This window comes from Rattus norvegicus, chromosome 2 (genome assembly GCF_021556685.1).
Source record: "Rattus norvegicus strain SHRSP/BbbUtx chromosome 2, alternate assembly SHRSP_T2T, whole genome shotgun sequence".
Classification (NCBI taxonomy): Eukaryota; Metazoa; Chordata; class Mammalia; order Rodentia; family Muridae; genus Rattus; species Rattus norvegicus.
Genome location: NC_141535.1, coordinates 188,456,566 through 188,478,221, shown reverse-complemented (window position 1 = coordinate 188,478,221; position 21,656 = coordinate 188,456,566). Strand labels below are relative to the sequence as shown.

Here is a 21,656-nt window from a genome sequence, read left to right as displayed (position 1 = left end):
CCTGATAAACAACTTCAGCAAAGTGGCTGGGTATAAAATTAACTCAAATAAATCAGTAGCCTTCCTCTACACAAAAGAGAAACAAGCTGAGAATGAAATTAGGGAAATGACACCCTTCATAATAGTCCCAAATAATACTAAATACCTCGGTGTGACTTTAACCAAGCAAGTGAATGATCTATATGATAAGATCTTCAAGCCTCTGAAGAAAGAAATTGAAGAAGATCTCAGAAGGTGGAAAGATCTCACATGCTCATGGATTTGCAGGATTAATATAGTAAAAATGGCCATTTTACCAAAAGTGATATACAGATTAAATGCAATCCCCTTCAAAATTCCAATCAAATTCTTCATAGAGTTAGACAGAACAATTTGCAAATTTATCTGGAATAACAAAAAACCCAGGATAGCTAAAACTATCCTCAACAATAAAAGGACTTCCAAGGGAATCACTCTCCCTGAACTCAACCAGTATTACAGAGAAATAGTGATAAAAACTGCATGGTATTGGTACAGAGACAGGCAGATAGAAGAGTGGAATAGAATCAAAGACCAGAAATGAACCCACACACCTATGGTCACTTGATTTTTGACAAAGGAGCCAAAACCATCCAATGGAAAAAAGATAGCATTGTCAGCAAATGGTGCTGGTTCAACTGGAGGTCAGCATGTAGAAGAATGCAGATCGATCCATTCTTATCAGCCTGTATAAAGGTTAAGTCCAAGTGGATCAAGGACCTCCACATCAAACCAGACACACTCAAACTAATAGAAGAAACAGTGTGGATGTGGGCACTGGAGAAAATTTCCTGAACAAAACACCAATGGCTTATGCTCTAAGATCAAGAATCGATAGATGGGGGTCTCATAAATCTACAAAACATCTGTAAGGCAAAGGACTCTGTTGTTAGGACAGAACAGCAACCAACAGATTGGGAAAAGATCTTTAACAATCCTACAACTGATAGAGGATGGGGAGGGGAACACTGATATAGAATGGGAGGGGGAGGGGTTAGGGGGATGTTGGCCTGTAAATTGGGAAAGGGAATAACAATTGAAATGTAAATAAGAAATACTCAATTCAATAAAGATGGAGAAAAAAGAAAAGACATGAAACCACAGGGGGAAAAAAAAGAAAAGAAAAAAAAAAGAATAGAGACATTGGTGTAAAAAAAATGTTAAATCTAAAAGACTCCTGATTTAAATCATCCCGGATATCTGAGACAGTATGAGAAAACTGAACCAAAGAATAATAGAAATAGAGAAAGGAAAAAATTACCAGCTCAAAGGCCCAGAATATATTTTCAACAAAATCATGGGAGAAAATTGTCCTAACCTAAAGAAGCAGATGCCTATAAAGGCACAAGAAGCATACAAAATCCCAAATATATTGAACAAGAAGAGAAAGTCCCTTTTGTGGGTAACAATCAAAACATAGATGTGCAGAACACAGAACACAGAAAGACTATTAAAACCTGCAAGGGAAAAAGACCAAGCAACATATAAAGGCAGATGCATTAGAATGACACCTGAAGTCTAAATGGAGATGCTAAAGGCTAGAAGTTCCTGGACAGAAGTATTACAGTTTCCTAAGAGCTGACAGATGCCAGCCCATGCTACTATACACAGCAAAACCTTCCATCACCATAGACAAAGAAAATAAGTGTTCCATAATAAAGTCAAATTTACCCAATATCTATCTACAAATCCAGGCCTATGGAAGTACTAGAAGAAAAACTCCAGCTGAAGGAGGCTAATCATACCCAATAATGCAATAGATAATCTCACACCAGCAAAGCTGAAAGAAAGGAAACACACACACCAGCACCAACACCACCACCAACAAAATAACAGGAACCAACAATCACCGATCATTAATACATCTCAATAGCAATTCCCCAATAAAGATACAGATGAACAGAATGGATGTGAGCACAGGATCCATTCTTCTGTTATATAAGAAGCATACTTCAACATCAAGGACAGATATTATTTTAGGATAAAAGACTGGAAATAGATGTTCTAAGCAAATGGACCTAAAAAGCAAGCTGGTGTAGCCCTTTTAATATCTAACAAAATAGACTTCAATAAAAAAGAGACAAAGACAGACACTACATACTCATCACAGGTAAAATTCACAAAGGGGACATTGCAATTCTTAACAGCTATACTCCAAACCTAAGGACACCCAAGTTAATCAAATAAACACTACTATAGCTTAAATCACATATTGATTTTTCCACTGATAGTGGGAGACCTAAGTACCCACTCTCACTGGTGAACAGGTCATCTAGACAAAACATTAAACAGAGAAATACTGGACCTAACATATGTTACAAAACAAATGGACCCAACAGATATTTACAGAATGTTTCACTCCAACAGAAAGGATTTGCCTTCATCTCATCACCACATGAACGAACACTTCTCCAGAATTGATCAAATACTCAGAGCCAAAGCAAGTCTCAACAGATACAAGAAAATTGTAATAACCCTCTGTATTCTGTCAGACCACCACAGATTAAAACTGAATCTCAACAACAAAAATGACAGAAAGCTTACAAACTCATGAATGAAAAATGGGTCAAGACAGAAATAAAGAAAGAATTTAAAGATTTTCTAGAATTCACTGAAAATGAATACACAATATACTCCAGCTTACAGGACACAGTGAAAGCAGTTATAAGAGGCAAGTCCATAGCACTCGGAAGTTACATCAAAAATTGGAGAGACCTCATATTAACAATTTACAGCATGCTTGAAATCTAGAAGAAAAGAAAGTAATTATACCCAGGAGGAGTAAATTATAAGATATGATCAAACCGAGGACTGAAATTAATAAAATAGAAACAAAGAGAATGATAGAGTCAATGAAATGAAGAGTTGATTCTTTGAGGAAAATCACCAAGATACACAGAACTTTTTCCAAATTAACTAAAAGGCAGAGAGAATATACAAATAAAATCAGAAATGAAAAGGGGGACATAACAGCAGATACCCAGGCTCACTCCTTCGCCGCTGTGCTGAGCTCACTGAAGAGTCGCCATGAGCAAAGCCCACTCTCCCGAACTGAAAAAGTTTATGGACAAGAAGTTATCACTGAAGTTAAATGGCACCAGGCGTGTACAAGGAATACTGCGGGGCTTTGATCCCTTTATGAACCTTGTGATTGATGAGTGCGTGGAGATGGTAACCAGTGGGCAACAGAACATCATCGGGACGGTGGTCATCTGAGGAAACAGCATCATCATGTTAGAAACCTTGGAAAGAGTCTAACCAGTGCTCAGCAGTGTGTCCATATCCCAGAGACGTCTTGATTGTGATGTAGAATTAAGTCATGTACATTTTCATATGAAACTTTTTGCTAAATAAACATTTGTGATATCAGAAAAAAAAAAACCAAAACAACAAACACCCAGGAAATCTAGAGATTCACAAGGACATGATTTAATTTAAAAAAAAATCTAAAAGAAATAAATAATTTTCTCAATAGGTAGCATTTACCAAAGTTAAATCAAGGTAAGATTAAGCAATTTAAATAGAGCTGTGACCCTTAGTGAAGTAAAAGCAATCATTAAAAGTCCCCCAACAAAAAAAGGGCAATACAGTTTTAGTGAAGAATTCTACCAGACTTTCAAAGAGTTAACACTAATACTCCTCAAATTATGACACAAAATAGAATTCTCTTCATTTTATGAGGTCACAGTTACCTGATATCCAAATAACTTAAAGACTCAGTGAAGAAAAACAAGCACAGACCAATTTTCTTTATGAACATAGATAAAAATATTCAACAAAATACTTGCAAAATGAATTAAAGAATATTTCAAAAAGATCATCTACTTTAGTCAAGTAGGCTTCATATCAGAGATGCAGGGATGGTTCAATATATGAAAATCAATCTATGTAATATAGCATATAAACAAACTAAAAAAAAATCCAAGTGATTATCTCATTAGTTTCAGAAAGGGTCTTTGACATAATCCAACATCCCTTTGTGATAAAGGTCCTGGAAAGATTAGGGATACAGGAGCCATACTTTAACATAATAAAGGCAGTTCATAGCAAGTCCATAGCCAATATCAACTTACATTGGGAGAAACTCAAAGTAATTCCACTACAATCAGGAACAGGCCAAGGTTATCCACCCTCTTCATCTCTATTCAATAAAGTACTTGAAGTTTTAGCTACAGCAATAAGAACTGATGGAGATTAAGGGGATAGTGAAGAAACTCTACATGTCCCAACCACAGCAAACATGGCCCTGGCAGGCCTTTCCCCTCGGCCCTATTCCTTTTGCCTTGTTAAAAATCATTAGGTTACATTCCTAAAGCTAGCCCCCAAGGCCTATTCTCTTATTTGGCCCCTTCCTCCACTTGAAGGTGACTACCAAGGTTCATCTATCAAAGTTTTGAAGTCCAACAATCAAAAGCTCCATTTGACTCCTCTAATTAACATGTCCAATTAAAAATAAACATTTCATCCTAACACGGAGTTTACTCCTTTACCTTTATAAACCACCATTTGCCTCTGGATCACATCTGCCTCTCTCTATACAAAGGCAGCTCTTTGTCCCCTGGGACAAATACCCCTTTCCCTTGTCCTTTATCTCCTGTTTGTCTCTTATTCCCAGCCCTTTGTCCCTGTGGGGCAAATCTCCTTTGTGCTGAGAACTAGGTCTTGGGTGTCTGAGCCAATACAGATCTTTGCACATACAAATTGGAAAGGAAGAAGTCAGGACATCTTTATATACAGATGACCTGATAATATCCATAGGTGACCCTAAATATTCTACAGAACTCATATAGCTGATAAACATTTCCAGCAAAGTAGCTGAATACAAAATTAACTCACAAAAACCAGTAGCCCTTTTATATATACAAACAACAAGTGGACTGAGAAAAAACAGTGCCTTTCACAAGAGCTTCAAATAATATAAAATATTTTGTAATAAATAGGTCTAACTTCAAGTCTTTTAACAAAGTACAAATGAAGATATCAGAAATGACCCAGACTGATAATAGGACAGAAGATTGCTCTCCACAAACTGACAGCAGGGTCCCACCACTGACCAAACATCCACACAACTTCTACAGTGATGCCTGCATGCAGCCTTCACCCCTATGTTCTAGTCTCCTTCATGTGGGAGGATACTCTGCAGGCTACCAAATGAGGAACCTGGACACCAACACAGCCACAATCCTTTGACCTACAAACTGTTCTGCCTACAAGATATGGGGGGCAATGGTGGCACAGAACTTGTGGGAGTGGTCAACCAATGTCTGATTTGAGGACCATTACAAATCTGAGACCCTATGTCTGACACTGTTTGGAACTGGAGGATAGATAGCCCAGAGACCTAGGGTAGAACCAGATATAACTGGTCTAAAAAAATCAATGAAATGATTCCTAATGATATTCTGCTGTACTCCCATACTTGAGTATTGTCCAGTCATCGTCAGAGATGCTTCCTTGTAGAGGGCCGCAATAACATTCACCACTGCTAGATGGCGCTGGCTTCCACTGCGCCCCACGTGGAAGGCCAGGTTAGCCTCCGCCATTACAAGATGGCGCCAGCCTTCGCCGCGCCAGCCGACCCCCTTTCAGGAAGTTAACTGTGCGCATGTGCAAGAGTGCCTTCGTGCCAGGTCTTTGCCCACTCTGGGGCATGCCTGATGAGATCATGGGTAAACAACCAATCAGGTGTGGATGCGCCACGCTAGGGTGTATATAAGCGCACCATGTTGGCGCGCCGAGGCTTCTCCATCAGATTAAAATAAAAGTTTGGTCATAGCAAGGATTTCTATGTACCCACGTGTTTCTTGCCAGCGAGAGGTCGCGCGTGGGACATTTGGTGCCGAAAACCCGGGACAAAAAAGCCTCATCATCACCGGTGCCAAGGGAAGCCTCCGTTTCATGGAAGAAATCCAGAAGCTGTGAGTAGGGGTAAGACTCTGAGAGACTATGTTTAGCCTTGATCTGTTCCAGCTCAGTCCTCTGCCAGATGCGGCAGGAACCTTTATGGTTGCTCTGGCCGCCCTCGGGTTGTTTCTATTGACCTTTGAGTTTCTAGTTACCGCCAAACGGCGTCAGAGGTCACGTGGGAACTGCCCAGCTGTAACAGCAAAGCGGAGAGTGTTGGGGGAAGGGCGAGGCGGCGGAGTGTCAGAAACAGAGGGTAGTGAAAGGTTGCAACGAGAAAAGGATCCTGATCGATCTCAAGCACCAGGCCCTTCCAATGCGGAAGCGAAAGGTTGGGGAAAGAATGCCCCGGGTGAGGAGAAGGGAGGAGATAAAAGGAACACAACATTTTGGGAGAAAAATTTTGTCTTTGTGCCTGTAAGAAGTGTGCTTAAGCTCCGGTGCCGGCTCTCGGGACGCCGCGGCGTCCATGTGCTGACGCGACAGCTTTACAGAGTCATACTGATCAGATTTGATAGAAGCAGACCGCCTGAAAATTTATTCAGGAGAATCAAACAAAAGGACATCTCAGTGCTCGTGCACAGCTTGATGGAGTTAATGTAATTGGGTTGTGAGTAAATATATTCAGGGCTGTGTTTCACTTCCATACCATTGGCGAATGTCAGTCGTGCTGCTCAGATAATATATCTCAGTATCTTACAGGAATTGGGTTTCAACACGTTGGTGGACTAGTCCAGGAATTGAGACAATCCATCGCCCATATCGACTCCACTCGAGTGGATAGTCACCGTGAACACCATCTGGTTTTTTCCCTCTTTGTCTATTGTTTGTCTCTGGTGCACCAGGATGACCCCATGTCTGTCAGTGTATGTCTGTGGTTTTTGTTTCTCATTGTTTAAATATTTATGTTTCATGTTCAAAAGAAAAAATGGTAAAAACTTTATCTGCCGCTCATTCACACCTTGACTTGGTTTTAACTCGTTTCAAAAAGGAACAAATGAATAAAAAAGTTTCAATCAGGCCTTTGGAGCCCTGTGCCTGTAGCCAGGTGTCTAGATTAGCTGGAGAAGCTGCCCAGAGGCTAAGCATCTACACGAGCTGATCTTAAAGGTGCCAACAGCTTCTCAGCTTCTTCGATACAAGAGTTGATAGCTGTTTCTCTTAGAGAGATCCCTGACTTATTATTTGACTCAACAGGTGACAAGGTGCTTCTCTTAAAATCATAGCTAAAAAGGTAAAAATGGTGTTTGGTCTAAATATTAAAGATATGTGTAGCCACTTCAATTTTGTTTCTTATTGGTTTTAAATGTATAAATATGCTCTACTTGCTTTGGTTATGGACTATTGGCTTTCAAGTTATTGGATATGGTTAAAAGGGTATAATATTGGTAACAGAAAGTTGACATAAAGCTCGTAATCTGGATGGAGTCATTCTAGATAACATGTGACATGGGCCAACCTAGGGAAACAGGTCTAAATTGAGGTAATGTTTTTATGGAATTCTTATTCTAGGAACCAGGCTTCTAAAAGAATATAGGACAATGTCTCTTTGTTGAGGTACTAGAGACTACGCCATCGTGCATTCATATATAGGAATTGGCAGTCAAACTTTGTATCTGCATTTTGATGCTAATTCCACTGCCCTAAGGACAGCTGCCTAGTCAGGTACTCAGAACTCAGGTGACCTTCCAAAGTTGTGGCTGTGTTCTGGTGTTACAAAGAGAACTTAAAGATTGTGATTAAGGATTGCCAGTGTTACATTGACTAACTCAAGCTTATTTTTAATTAAGGAAAAATCAAACAGGTAGAGATTGTTACAAGATTTACGAAGGATTGATGAGGTTTTGGAACTTGTGAGAACATTACAGCCAGTTTACTTACTCCAACTGCCATTTCAGGATAGATTTAGAGGATTGCTAACAGCCTTATATTAGGTAATTTTGTTGCTTCCTCAGTGTAAGAAGTTAGAACTTAAATCTTTCTATGTATATGGAAATTTTTACTACAAACCTTTGCTCTCAAAATGAGCTTTGATATTTGGGGAGTAGCTGTTACACTACTCCAGATAAGAATATTTGAAGCTAATTTTAAGCTTCTAAGGATATGTTAATTGGCTAAGTACCTCACCCTACCAGAGGACTTAGGTCTTTGTTATGCACATTGGAGATAAACCTTCAGCTGTGTTAGTACAGAGTTGTGGACTGGAGTCATAGAAGTATTTTGAAAAGAAACCTGGTAAAACATATCTTATTCCAAACAACAGTTAATTGGTTATTACAAAATACTGATATTTGGCCTATTACATATACAAATTTTTCAGACAAAATTGATAATTTTACTCTTTACATGCTTTTGTACTTCCTGTATATATGTGCATACAACCCATAGGAAATGCGCTTACTGTATTTATAGGTGGTTCATCTAATGAAAAGGCTACATGTATGATTGGATCACTTGTTTATTCTCTTGAGTTTCTATTGCTTCAACACAGATTATTAAATTCTGTAGTTTAGCCACTGTTTTTAAATCAAACTTTCAATTCACATACTGATAGCCAATGTGTGGCTTGTGGTTTACAATTGATTTCAATTACTTAATGCTTTATTAGAGACAAGTTTTCTACATGAAATCAGTGAGTGATTTCAGTATAAATTGTCTGACAACTCACTGTCCTTTCAGTGCTCTAGCTCAAACAACTAAACAAAACCATAGACCCAGCTCTTTAAAAATGGTAATGGAGTTGATAACACACCCTCACGAAAAGAGGAAGACTCCATTTGTTTGTTTTCAATATCCAGCCTCACCCTGCCAGCTCAGGGATTTCTAGTAAGACTGAAATTGGACAATATTTACAAGATTTGACATTTCTAATTAATGCTTATGTTTAGGTAAATAAAGTTTGTGAGATGCTAGAGAAATGGCTTAGTGGTTAAGAGCACTAAGTACTGTTCCTTTATAGGACATTTAAGAACTCAAACTGGATTGCCTGGGCTCTTTAGCAAGGGAGGACAATGATACCAGACAGATTATAGGCCTTACATAGGAACAATTAGTCAAAAAATCTCATTCTTTATATATCCAAAACAATAATGCTGGAGACAATAATTTGGTATACAAGTCAATTTATAAATACAAGTGCTCAGTGTCCTCAATTTAATCCTCGAGGACTTACCTTAATAAATAATATCCTTACTATATCTTAATAAATAAATAGGGGGAGTTATCCCTGTAGGGTAAATAATGCTCCTTTTATTTCAATTTTAAAATTTTGGATGCCAAAGTTTATGGCACCCTACAACTAGGCATACTTCTGCCTAGGTGAAATAGAAAGATCCACATATTGACATGATCCTGTCTAGATATTTTATATGGGGAAGAGGGAATGTTTGTGTTTTTTCTCTACAAGAGTGTGCCAGCTGCCTGAGTGGTTGCTGAGACTTGCTGATCCTGGTTACATGAAGATTCAGCTCTCGTGGTTCGGGTCCCTGGAGTCATCCCTCTGCCCTGAGAGGAAGATGAAAGATTCCCCTTCATCCTTTGTCATCACAGAGATTTTGCCGTTGCTGCAGTCAGTGTTACCACTGCGTGTGTCCCGTCCCACTATGGCCTGCTCTCTGACCCTCTGTACACTGCTGCTTGCTGGAGAAGACTGGACTCCAGCCGTTGCTGCCCCCTTCATTTCCCTAGTGACTCTTGCTGCCTTAACTGGTAACTGGTGTTGTCATTTTACAGACTATAGCTTCACAAGAAAGCCACCTGCGTAAAGCTACAGTGGACTGGGGAACTCTGTCCTGGTTATACAGATCTCAGAAATGGTTCCATTGTCTGCTGGTTGTTCCAGAGAAAAATGACTGATCCTAAACTGTCCTGGAAAAGACCTTGACACTTTCGCTGCTATTGTAGCAGCCATTACTGCTGCAGACATTGTGTCTGCAGTGTCTGGAGTTATCCTCCCCCAATCTATTGTTAGACAAACACAGTGGGTGAACTTTCTGGAGTAGTTACTAACAATTGGGAATTCTAAATTTTATTATAGGAGCGGCTTGACTACGGCCCTTGGTGGTAACAGCTGAGGAGGACCAAATGAGGTGCCCACTACTTATTGGGAGTGGCTCTGTCTGGTGCAGCCCTATGCTGTGGATCAGTGTTCATACTATGGTTGGTTTGCAAACTCAGATCTCAACAGAAACGTGACAAGGCCGTTATCACTCAAGCACTTGTGGCCATTGTACAAGGGGCCTCCCCTGGAATTTGGTTATCTTGCTCAGGAATTAGTCAGTATTTGAGTTCTCTGCTCCTGCACCCCATGGATCTGTGGATCCATTGCACTGGGAGGAGAGAGGCTCTCTTTCTGTATCTGAGTTCTCTGCTCTTACACCCCATGGATCTGTGGATCCATTGCACTGGGATGAGAGAGACTCATTGATCCTTTGATCAGCCCTTCCACATCGCTGAGGTTTCCTCATTGCACACGATAGGGTGATCATGACTGTTTAAAATAATATAAATTATAAGGGTGAGATGTAGAGGGCTGCAATAACATTCACCACTGATAGATGGCGCTGGCTTCCACTGCGCCCCACGTGGAAGGCCAGGTTAGCCTCCGCCATTACAAGATGGCGCCAGCCTTCGCCGCACCAGCCAACTCCCTTTCAGGAAGTTAACTGTGCGCATGTGCAAGAGTGCCTTCGTGCCAGGTCTTTGCCCACTCCGGAGCGTGCCTGATGAGATCATGGGTAAACAACCAATCAGGTGTGGATGCGCCACGCTAGGGTGTATGTAAGCGCACCATGTTGGCGCGCCGAGGCTTCTCCATAAGATTAAAATAAAAGTTTGGTCATAGCAAGGATTTCTATGTACCCGCGTGTTTCTTGCCAGCGAGAGGTCGCGCGTGGGACACTTCCTCTGGCAGCACATGAAAGCAGACACAAAGACATTATATAGATAGTCTAAAATGGAGGTCTCCATAGGGTATCTACTTTTGGAGCTTGGGGAATCCCTGAAGATAGTATGAAAAGATCACAGGAGTCAGAGGGCATGGAGGAAAATGGCTCAGAGAATTAACTAAGCAAGGTTCATAGGGCCTCAGAGACTGCAGCAGCAAGCATGAGGGGTGGTCCACATGGGTCTGCAACAAGTCCTGTGTGTATATGTTATGACTGTTAGCCTGGTGCTTTTGTGGGACTCCCAAATGTGGGATGAAGTGTGTTCTTGACTCTTGTTTGCTCTTGGGACTCTTTTCCTAATATTGGGTTGCCTTATTTGACCTCATTATGATGACATTTGCCTTTTTTGTATTGTGCCTCAATTTGTCCTGTTTGGCTGTCATCTCTTTGACATCTGATCTTTTCTGAAAGGAGATGGTTCGGGAATAGATCTAGGGAGAGGGGAAGTTGCAGAGAGCTGTGAGGAGTGGAAGGAGTAGAAGAAGGGGGAAATTGTGCTCCAGATGTATCATATGAGAGAAGAATTTAGTTAAAAAAATCAAATTCAGGAACTTGTACTACATGTGCTCTATTACTGAGCTACATCCCAAACCAATTCTTGAATCTGATTCTGGTCTACTTGGATCTTGTTATTAAAGACAGCAGCAGTATCCTGAAGGAAAAATTCCTTCCATTAAAGAGGCAAATCTGTTACCTGTCAATCCTGAGGTGTTTCTAGATGGAAGAATGAGACCCTCTTAAGTCCACTCCGAGGCGTACCTTCTAATGTTTCAGATGGCTGTCCTCCTAGCTTTGGGTTCCTCTACTAGTTGATGCCTACATTTATTAAGCATATTGGGGTTGATGACTCTCAACACTTGCTCTTTGCATCTTCTTCTCTGTAGCACCAGTCTGTGGTCTCTAGCAACCTTGGACCTTCAGGCTTCATCTTCTCTGTGTAGTGAGACACTGGGCTACTTGGCGTCCCTTTCTCCAAGGTGTGGCCTGGACACTCTCAAGGCAGTGGGCTGGGCAATCCTAGGCTCCCGTCATTTGTGTCTTGTCTCCCAAGGATCGTGGTCCTTTGTCATTTGATGTTCAAAAATCATTGTTTCTTCCATTTTTGTCTACTTTTTAAAGTGATCATACTATAGTAAATGTGGTCCTTCATATTTCTCATGCCTTTCTCTAAGTCCCATATTCCTTACATTTGAAAAATACATCTGGAATTTATTTTTGGTGAGAGAAATATAGTTTTATTTTTTCCCTAGGGGCCAGCAAATTTCCCAACACCATTCTTTGAATTCTTCACTCTTTACCCAGTTTGATATGTCACCTTCATGATAAGCCAAAATTTGATAGGCATTTGAATCTGTTTCTGAACTATTATGTTCAGAACTTTTCTCTTATTAAAGTTTCAAAATATACTGCACTATCTTATGAGAGATATTCTTTTTTATTTCTTTGTATTTTATTTATAGATTTCCTGAGTAGCCTAACATGTTATTTTTTTGAAAAATTTTAATATCATTTTCAAAGTTTACTGATACTATTTTGGGGATCAGATTACCTTAAATATAGAGAACTGATAATAAATTTGGAAGTGGCAGAGAAAAGAGCTGGAAAATACAAATTGAACAGTTTTAGCATTTGTCGTAAAGTGAAAGATCAAGACAGAACCTGGGAATGAGGAGGTTGGAGGTGAGATAGACTAAGGGCTAATGAACTACGAATGGTGTGTCAGATCCCCAGTAGATCTCTCTAGGAAATGCAGACTTAACTGAGCACCACAAGACTAATGATGAAGAATAGTCAGTGGTTTGAACTTTCCTGCTGTCTTCTGAAAACAAAACATACCACAAAGGAGCTATAATGTTTATTATTAAAAAAGAAATGAGCCTGTCCAACAGGTTTCTCACTGTCCAGTTACCTAGTATGTGTGTGTTACATACCCAGTGCCAAGCATATGACCTGCAGATTTGGCACTGAGTGAATAAGAGAAAATGAATTGATTTATGAATGGTTTCCCCTGGCTTCTGTTTAAGGTAGCTATGGTGTGATCTTTTCAGAAAACCTGGATCCTAAATAGTGGCTTGGAAATGCAGAGTTGGATTTCTTCTCTTGTTCAGATTATTTGAGTATCAAACCATTGTTTGAGAAGACACTTCATTCACTCTTGGTGTTCCTAATGCTTCTTTCCATACTACCTAAGTTATTAGTCTACTAGAGAATGGAGATAAAGGGATGGTTTAAGACAAAAGTGATCTGATTTTGTTAAACCAGCCACCAGAGACAATCATCTTAGTAACTGAGATATGAAAAGTGGGCTGGATGGTATAACTATTTTTTTTTCAAATCCTATTTTTAATGATGGTTCTTAAATGCTTTAACTTCCCACCCACCACCCACCAAAGGTAGTGGAAAAGAAATGATATGGAGGAAGTGGACCTGTTTAGAAATGATTCATCTGCGTTGTCTGGAAATTGGCAGTTCAGTTCACAGGCAGAGGCAGCTCGATCCACTTGTAAACACTTCATTGATACACCAGTAGCCCAGTCCGTTAGAATTGGGATAACAAACATGAATCAGCAGTGGTGGCACTACCTAACAGAGACAGCCAGGCCTCAGCCTCCACACAAGTCAGCAGGAAGAACCTGGGCCACCAGGAAAAGTTCTCAGCTGTGCCTCTCTCAACAAAGTGAAGATGTGGCACAGCCAGCTCTATAAGCAGGTGAAGCACAGCCTGCATCACTGTCTGTTGAGTTCTTTTTACACTCCCTCCAAACATCGCATGTCCTTCATGGGTCTTGCCTCAGCACTTGTGTCTGTATCAGCTGACATCACTTTGTCAATTAGCCCAAGACCTTGAAATTGGCAAGAAGCCACAGCATAGCACATCACCAGAAGGGTTTTGGTGTATTTATCTCTATGGAGTCCCAACAAATGTAGCTCAGTTTCACAACGCAAGGCAGACTAATACGTGCAAGTCAGGAGTGAAGAATCCTTCATCAAGTGTCCTTTCACAAGCTTGCTTTAGCAAAACATTCTCTCACTTGTGTCTGCTTCAGTGAAATGTTTCTTCATGAGTCTGCCTGATCCTTTCACCTGTGTCCATGTCAGGAAAACACTCTTTTACATGTTTGCCTCAGCAAAACGCCATCCAATACAACTGACTTTCCAAAGAACCTTTAAGTTTCCATTTCAGGCTAGTTTTTTGTCAACTTGACACTGCTATAGTTATCAGGAAATATCTTTCAGGTATTCTTAACCTCAGTTGAGAAAATGCTTCCATAAGATCCAGCTGTGAGATATGATTTTCTTAACTAGTGATTGAAGGAGAAGAGCCCAGCCCATTGTGGGTGGTGCCATCCCTAGGCTTGAGGTTTTGGGTTCTGTAAGAAACGTTAAGCAAGCCAAGGGGAGCAAGCCAGTAAGCAGTACTCTTCCATGGCCTCTACATCAGCTCCTGCCCTGTTTGAGTTCATGTCCTGACTTCCACAATAATGAACAGTAATATGGAAGTGTAAGCCAAATAAACCCTTTCTTCCCCATGGCCATGGTGGTTTTTTATTTATTTAAAATTTTTTTCCATCTTTATTAACTTGGGTATTTCTTATTTACATTTCGATTGTTATTCCCCTTTCCAGTTTCTGGGCCTACATCCCCCTAACCCCTCCCCCTTCCCTTCTATTTGGTGTTCCCCTCCCCATCCTCCCCCCATTACCACCCTCCCCCCAACAATCACGTTCACTGGGGGTTCAGTCTTGGCAGGACCAAGGGCTTCCCCTTCCACTGGTGCTCTTACTGGACTATTCATTGCTACCTATGAGGTTGGAGCCCAGGGTCAGTCCATGTACAGTCTTTGGGTAGTGGCTTAATCCCTGGAAGCTCTAGTTGGTTGACATTGTTGTTCATATGGGGTCTCAAGCCATTTCAAGCTCTTTCAGTTCTTTCTAAGATTCCTTCAACGGGGTCCTGTTCTCAGTTCAGTGGTTTAATGATGGCATTCGCCTCTGTATTTGCTGTATTCTGGCTGTGTCTCTCAGGAGAGATCTACATCCGGTTCCTGTCAGCCTGCACTTCTTTGTTTCATCCATCTTGTCTAATTGGGTGGCTGTATATGTATGGGCCACATGTGGGGCAGGCTCTGAATGGGTGTTCCTTCTGTCTCTGTTTTAATCTTTGCCTCCATATTCCTTCCCAAGGGTATTCTTGTTCCCCTTTTAAAGAAGGAGTGAAGCATTCACATTTTGGTCATCCTTCTTGAGTTTCATGTGTTCTGTGCATCTAGGGTAATTCGAGCATTTGGGCTAATAGCCACTTATCAATGAGTGCATACCATGTGTGTTTTTCTGTGATTGGGTTACCTCACACAGGATGATATTTTCCAGTTCCATCCATTTGCCTATGAATTTCATAAAGTCGTTGTTTTTGATAGCTGAGTAATATTCCATTGTGTAAATGTACCACATTTTCTGTATCCATTCCTCTGTTGAAGGGCATCTGGGTTCTTTCCAGCTTCTGGCTATTATAAATAAGGCTGCTATGAACATAGTGACCATGGTGTTTTATCACAACAATAATAACCCTAACTAAAATAGAAAGGAAATAGTCCCCTTGCTCTTCTGCTGGAGTTAACCATCAATGAAGTATACACACCACCATCTGAATCACTGTGATTTTGAGTAAGTAGACTGTTGTTAGTTTAGTTAATTTTCCAACAAGCATCACTTGAGTTTTATATAAGCAACATGTGGTTTAGCGTGGTATCATGCCTTTACTCTGAAACATCTCCTCATGGTTTCTGATGGAGAAAATAAAAGGTGCTTTGGTTTCAGCGACATTTATGCTTCTGAAGGAAGGTGTGCTTTGAGCTGTAAAGCAAGTCTTTGTGCAAAGTCAATTAAATAGGAACAGGAGTCTAGAACATTCAGAATTCACACACATCTCTTAGATTTTGTACTGAGGGGAGCTTTGTAGTTCACATAGATTCACACAGAACCTCCTTCCTCCTTGACAAACTTTATTTTTATTTGAAGGGAAGCAAGGCTTTTAAGTTTTAGCACCCCCCCCCCAGAGAGTGTTTGGCCATTCCATAGCCCATAAAAAGTAATATTTGGATGATTTAAAGGGAAATGAATCAGAACTTTAAAGGTTTCTTGTATAACACAAACCCCAACACTTCTAGAGAAAAGAGAAATGCTCTGTTGGATAAAACACATTTTCTATTTCTTAAAAGAAAAATATTATCTGTACACATGGAGATGGTAATACCTATTTGAAAATATTTTTACTTAAAACACTTAGACATCCAAACTTGTATTTTGCTATGGATTAACAAGGAGTTTAACAGGTTTCCTAATTCCTGCAGAAGGGATCATTTCCTTGAAGCAAACTTGGTTGATTAAATTTTGCATTTCATTGCAGAGTGGGAATGTATTCCCTATACCGTGGGGAATGTTTTCATAAATTTTCTCTCAAAAGCTATTTAGACTTCCCAGTTACTTAGTCCAAGTGTTGTTCATAGTAATCTCAAAAGTGGTTGGCAATATTTTAAGTGTTCATCCATATATTTAACATTTATTTCTTGTTACATTTAATAAGGTTTTCATGTAGATATTAGACTTATCAGATGTGTGCATTTCTAAGGAGGCTAATAAATGGCTTCAACTTCCACTGGTTAAAGGAAATGGGAGTCAACAAGCATGGTATCTGTCCTAACTCTGTGACTACCTCCCTGAACAACACAGGTGAAAAAGCTTTAAGTCTTCCAGTCCCAGTACTGTGATCTGCTATGAGTAATCCTGGTGGCTAATGGTGGGCAATGTTGCTATGTTATAATTAATTTTTTAATGACATTTATTTTTATAGATGAGTGCTTGTTTTATGGTCAATATTAGAATATTTTAAATGTAAATTCCTCTGGATATTACATGCTGTAGATTTATTAGCTAATTGCTAATAATTTTTATAAAATTATATGTAATATAGTGTGTGTGGCACTGTAGACGAGCCCAGACTTCAACCTAAAAGCCTTAGAACTTGTGTCTTACCACCATTTATTTACTAGCTATATAATCATGAGCTTTTTCTTTATTTCTTAACGTTTCAATTTCTTCATCTAGAAAATGGAGACGAAAGTATGTTGTTTTTAAACAAAATCTCGATCATTAGATTTGAACAATGAAGACTGGCAGCCAGATGCTGGGGAGAAAGCCTGCTAGCTCAGAGTCAGAGAAAGTATCTAGCAGACCTTCCTCCTCAGCCAGGGTCCCACCAGGAGTCCCCTATATGATAGCTGTCTCAGACAAAGTTCTTCACACTCAATATCCCTCCCTTTGAACTTCTTGTCTCTCTCTCTCTCTCTCTCTCTCTCTCTCTCTCTCTCTCTCTCTCTCTCTCTTTCTCCCCCCCCCTTAATAATCCTATGTTTATATCCTGTCAGCTGGTTGCTTGCTCTGCCTTTTGAGCTGTGGTTGTCTTTATTTAATCTTATCTACAATATTCAAGCAGAAAGCTCCTGGATTAAAGGTGTGTGCTAAGGCTGAGCCACAACAACTAAAACCAGGTTTTTCCAGTAAATCACAGAATCTCGGGGTTCAGAGTGTGATCAGATGTCCTGGAACAAAGGTAATACAGTCACCCATAATTCTTGGTTGCAAACAGTAGGATCCATAATAGCTAGCTTAGGCAGAAAGAGAGTATGTTAGAAATATTCACTGTCACAAAACTCTTTGCATAGCAAGGGAAGCAGATTTAGAAACAAGGAGGCCAGCAGTAACATTAAACTGCCCCTTAGAGTCAAGCTCCAGTGAAAACACCTTTGCTGCCAATGTTTGGTACCAACTCGGTTTCTGGTAGATAGTGTAGCTCAAAATGATCATACTTGCTGTGCATGCCGGAAGTTCAGCCAGGGAGCCCGTGTTCAGTTGCGGGTGGGTTCTGTGCTATTCCCAGGGAGCATCACCTTTGAAGCTCTGGATTCACATGAATCCACCTGATTAGGAAAACCCGCTTTGCTAATATAATGGCAAAGGAGCCCAGGGTCAGTAATTTGGGGATTTTCAAAGTGGGAAATACTCAAAACTCAGAAAGGATTTCCAGAAGCTGTTATCCTTAAAGCCATAATCTCACCCAAATGAGAAGGTAAAAATCCTTTATTTAACTTCTCAAAGAAAAACAGGGCAGATGAAGTTTGTAAATGAGACATCCCAGAAAAATCCAGACAAACATGCTTCATATTTTAACTACATATTATTTAATATGATTTAAAAATTTATGATCATAAAAATTACGATGAACAGACAACTCAAAAAATTAGAAACTACCAAAAACTCTGCTGGTTGACACGAGGCGACTCTTAACGTTTCATTCAGCTCATAATCACTTAACCACACAATGAAGTTAAAATGTGAATTACTAACATAGATGCCTGATTGCTCATAGTTACATGCTTAAACACAATAACCACAGATGTTTTTAGCCACTTTAAAATTTAAGGAGCAGCATGATGACTCAGTGGATAAAAGAGCTTGCATTGCAAGCCTCGCCACCTTAGTTTGACTCTGGAGTCCAAATAAAGTTAGAAGGATAGAACCAACTCCACAAAGACATTCACGGGCATTCGGTGGTTTGCATGCCCCCTCTTCTCCCACCGCCATCATGAGCAGACTACTGCTGCTGCTGCTACTACTACTACTACTAAACATTTAAAAGATACAATAAAAAAAGATGTTTAAGCCCAGAACCTTAGAACCTTCAGGAAACTTGTCCTCCAGGACAAAGGCTGCACCTTCTGCTCTCTAGCACCCTAACACCAGGTGACTCAGGACATACATACTCCCCAGATCAGAAGCCCCATTTCCTACCCACTCCTAAACTCTAGTGTCTCAGGATCTTAATGGAGCTTACTCAGAAGGACACAAAGGCCACATTTCCTACTCTCTAGCACTCTCTTTCCCAGCGTCTCGGCACTTCTTGGGACTTTTTCCCCAGGTTAGACGCTATATCTGTGCTTCCCTGTGGCACACTGACACTAGGATTTCAGGACCCATACAGAGTACCTCCGTGCCACTCACCCTAAGTCAGAGGCCATGCTGCCACAGCCCTTTGGCACCTTGACTTCCACAATCTCAGGAACTGTATTGCCTGTCTGCATTTTTTTCTGTAAGTTTAGTCTCAGCATCTTAGTAAGTTCAAATGTGTTCTTCTCACATCAGAGGCCACACGTCCACCAACCCTAACAAGCCACCTTCCTCTCTGCCACGTTAGGAACAATGTCCCCTGGTCCCATAACCAAACTGGGACCACTTCAGCTACCTTACCTAGAAATCAATACTAAGTGTCCCTAAGACTGCTTAACATTCAACTTAATTGATCTCAAACCAGTGGAGTAAGCATAGACTCAAATTTCCACTCAACACAGGTGGGTCAGAAACTTATGAAGAAAGCTACAGTCAATAAAAGATGCACAATTCCCAGCACAAAAACACAGGCAGCAGGAAAAACCAAGACAATACAACTTCAAAGAAAAATTAGTGGCAAACCTTCTTTACACCCCTTGTTCCCCCAGATTCAGTCCCCACACTTTTAGCCACAGCTCAGCAGTGAAAAGCTACTGTTTTCTCCCTTTCCTCTCTGATCACATCCACAAGAGATCACAAAGATTGTCTCCCTCACCTTCCTTCTCCCAACTTGTCCCAGTACCCCTGCCTCCAACACCAACAGGCACTCACTGGGAGCACATCTGCTAAGCAGGCCAGGGAGGAAGTAAGCCAACTGAAGAATTTCCCCACTCCCTCCTCCATCCCAAATCCAATCCCCGAGTCTCATCCCCAGCTCTGCAACAGAACACTGATGGCCAAACTGCCCCACTCACATCCTCTGTTGATCTCATAGATATTCTCTTAACATCTCTTCCTATACTTGCCACTTTATCCCAGCCCCTAACTCCAGCAGGCACTCTCTGATAAGCCTCAGGCCACACCTTCCAGAAAAACAGGTAGGTTGCTTACAGATCTCCTCTTCTTCCTGTTCCACCAGATCAATTCCTCACTGCCCTCCCACCCCAAGTCCATCCCTGGCTCTGTATCAGCACCTGTGGTATTTTTCCTGCCCGTTGCTCCCATCTCCTGTGGATCCACAGACCTGCCTTTCTAACCTCCCTCTCCCCACATGTTGCTTTATCCCAGTCCCCAACTCCAGTAAACACCCCCTGCTAATGCAGAAGCCTCTCCTGCCAGGGAAGCAGGGAAGCTGTGCAAAGATCTTTCCCTATCGTTCTGTTGTTTTACATCCAACCCTCAAGTCTATACAGAGAAAAAGACCTAAAAATCACCTGTATGGTGAAGATAGACATCCTTAAAGAGGAGATTAATAAATTCTTTAAAGAATGACAGGAAAATACAAACAGGGGAAGAAAATGAGTAAAACCTGTTCAAAACCTGAAATGTGAAACCAAAAAAGAAAACAAACTGAGGGAATTCTGGAAATGAAGAATTCAGGAATTTGAACCAGAAGTACAGTGGTAAGCTTCACTGACAGAATAAATATTTATACAGACATCCATAGACTAGAGCAACACCTCTTACCCTTGGTTAGCTATGTTTCTTAAACTGGTGGACAATGTTAAAGTAGAGTCATATTTGGTCTAAGCACTGAGAATAAGTGACTATAAAGTGCTCTGGTAGAAACAGGACCTTTCTGTCACTCCTTCCGAGATCCAGGGAACAAAGATGATGAAGTCCTGTTTCTAGATGTTACATGCTACAATCATGAACATGCAGCAGCCATTACTTTTTAAAAATGCACCCTCCCCTCCCCCAAACAGAAAAAAAGGAAAAGAAAAGAAAGGAAGAAAGGGTAGGAGGAAGGAAAAAAGGGTAGGAAGAAGAATGGAGGAAAGGGAGGAAAGGAAGAAGGAGAGAAAGGAGGAGGAGGGAAGGAAGGAAGGAAGGAAGAAGGGAGGGAGGAAGGAAGGAAGAAGGGAGGGAGGAAGGAAGGACAGAAGGAAGGGAGGAAGGAAGGACGGGAGGAAGGGAGGAAGGAAGGGAGGGAGGAAGGAAGGAAGGAAGGAAGGAAGGATGGACGGAAGGAAGGAAGGAAGGACGGACGGAAGGAAGGAAGGAAGGGAGGAAGGAAGGAAGGACGGAAGGGAGGAAGGAAGGAAGGAAGGAAGGAAGGAAGGGAGGAAGGAAGGAAGGAAGGACGGAAGGGAGGAAGGAAGGAAGGAAGGAAGGAAGGGAGGAAGGGAGGGAGGAAGGACGGAAGGAAGGGAGGAAGGGAGGGAGGAAGGACGGAAGGAAGGGAGGAAGGAAGGAAGGGAGGAAGGAAGGAAGGGAGGAAGGAAGGACGGAAGGAAGGAAGGAAGGGAGGAAGGAAGGAAGGAAGGGAGGAAGGAAGGAAGGAAGGGAGGAAGGACAGAAGGAAGGAAGGAAGGGAGGAAGGGAGGAAGGAAGGGAGGAAGGAAGGAAGGAAGGGAGGAAGGGAGGAAGGAAGGAAGGAAGGGAGGAAGGGAGGAAGGAAGGAGGGCCATGAAGACAGACAGGATCATTTGATAAGAAGAGTGTCAGCAGAAGTGGAAGGAAAGGAGAGAGATTAGTAGGGATGAATATGACCACAGTGCAGTGTACACAAATATGATACAGTCAAACATAAAAATTTAAAACATTTAAATGTTGTTATAGGCATATTTCCATGCTATTAAATATTGATCAATGCCTTCTTTCTTTCTTCCTTCCTTCCTTCCTTCCTTCCTTCCTTTCTTTTTGTTTGTTTTGTTATCTGTTTATGTTCATGACCTCTGGAAAA

General features: G+C 41.0%; 1 pseudogene; it reads left to right on the top strand.

Annotated features, from left to right (window-relative positions):
• Nucleotides 1–3,009: 3,009 nt before the first annotated feature.
• Nucleotides 3,010–3,234, top strand: LOC120100604 (small nuclear ribonucleoprotein G-like; annotated as a pseudogene).
• The last annotated feature ends 18,422 nt before the right edge of the window (nucleotides 3,235–21,656 follow it).